Source organism: Corylus avellana, chromosome ca11 (assembly GCF_901000735.1).
Source record: "Corylus avellana chromosome ca11, CavTom2PMs-1.0".
Lineage (NCBI taxonomy): Eukaryota > Viridiplantae > Streptophyta > Magnoliopsida > Fagales > Betulaceae > Corylus > Corylus avellana.
Genome location: NC_081551.1, coordinates 17,246,174 through 17,248,230, shown reverse-complemented (window position 1 = coordinate 17,248,230; position 2,057 = coordinate 17,246,174).

Below are 2,057 nucleotides of genomic sequence, written 5' to 3'. Positions count from 1 at the left end.
AATGCACCTTCCCCTGGTGGAGTATTCACTTGTGACGCTTGTGGCCATTCTCGCCATGGCTTCGTCTATAGGTGTGACTCGTGTCACTACCACATCGATCCCCAATGTTGTTCAATTCCGGAAACCTTGAAACATGAAGGTCACCAACATCCTCTTTTCCTTGCTATAAGTTCTCATAAAAATTGCAATGCCTGTGATCACGGTTACAAGTGCTCAAAGAATGATGGGGTATTTGTATGCACTTATTGCGATTTCGCTTTGGGTTTTGAATGTGCAATACTTCCGCTCGTAGCTAGGCACAAATGTGACGAACATCCACTTGCACTCACCTACGTTGCTGAAGAAAATTCTAAAGAATATTATTGCCTGATTTGCGAAGAGGAAAGGAATCCAAAGAATTGGTTTTATTATTGTGCAAAATGTGACTTTCCTGCTCATCGCCAATGTGTTCTAGGGAAATATCCATACATCAAGTTTGGAAAAACTTACGACAGCAAAAATCATCGGCACCGTGTCACTTTTGTTCCAAAGAATGAGTGCTCACCTCCATGTGATGCTTGTGGCAAGACTTTCGATGGCATGGCCGTAGAATGCACTCGATGCAAGTTCAACGTCCACAGAAGTTCTGAGTGTTTGCAAAAAATAAGTAATAAAGTGCTCCATCCATAACATTGAAGGGTTGCATGGATAATGGCTGCGTGAGTAAGTTTGGTTGTTGAGTTGTTGAGTCCATTAAGTTCCAGTTGTTGGGTCCAATAAAGCTAAGCAATTGAGATTGCTTCAGCTATCGTTTAGTTTATCCTTGTAAGCTTGGAGCTCATTTGGGTCGGGAGTTTATCTCGAAGTCTGATAAGAATTATCAAGAGTCGTTCTTGTGTTAAATTAGTCTTTTATTTCTGTTGTTATTGTAGTCTTTATTTCAAGAGTTAATAAAATCATCTGCCATTATTTTCCCCACACAGGAGTCAATCTATATCACTAAGTTTTAGGAAAAAATAATAATTACTAATGCTAAAAAAAAAGACACAAAAGAGAAAATTATTTATACGGATCAATCTTAAAACAAATAAGATACACTTGATACAGTTTTTCTTTTGTTTCTTCTTTTTGCCTTTTTCTTCTCTTGTCTCTAACCTTGCATCTAAAAGTTTTGAATGTTGTGTACGGATCTCTAGTAACTTTGATTTTGTATCTCGAAAAAGAGCATCAGACCTTGAAGCCCTCAGTTGCTGAAATATCAAATTGAAAATCAGCCCCAAATTTGGCCAACGACAACACTCTCTTTTGCTTTAACCATCTAGCTACCACAACGTACGAAATAAACCAAACATAAACCACAAAACACTGCTACCCAAAAGTAAGATCAGATACCAATATGGTAATAGGGCCACAATTCCCATTGTTTTAAAAGTACTAGAGATGGAGATTTGAGAATGCTGAGTAGCATTTTTCTTTTTTTTTTTCTCTTTTTATGATCTACTTTGACTGTGATGAACGAAAAAGCTAGAGAGAGAGAGAGAGAGAGAGAGTAATAATTATTCGGATCCGGCTTACATGTTGTTATTTTAATAACAGCATGTATGCTGTAGTTGAATTAACGGTCAAGATTGAATTTTAAAGTTGATTTACTTTTAGAAGCATTTGATAGGAAAGAGAAAATGAAAAGAGATTTCGAAAAATTCAATCTTGACCGTTGATTAAACTACAGCATACATGCTGTTATTTTAATAACAGCATGTAAGCCAAATCCATAATATTCCTACCAACAATTGCAGAGTTGAAAGTTGTGGAGCCTCCTCAAACACTCATGCTGTTTTGGGATATTTATGATGGATTAATTCAAAGAATAAATGCAGGCACTTATACTTTATTGAGAGATGTTAATGGGGGCAATTTTAATGAGATTTATCATTACATCCATTTTTATTCTTTTTCCCGTTTTAGTGTTTTTTTTTTTTTTTTTTTTTTTGTGGGGAATATATATGATGATTTTGGACTATTCTTTGGAGTCTTGTATATATTGCAGGGGAGGTGACAGTACGTACGTCCCTCTACTA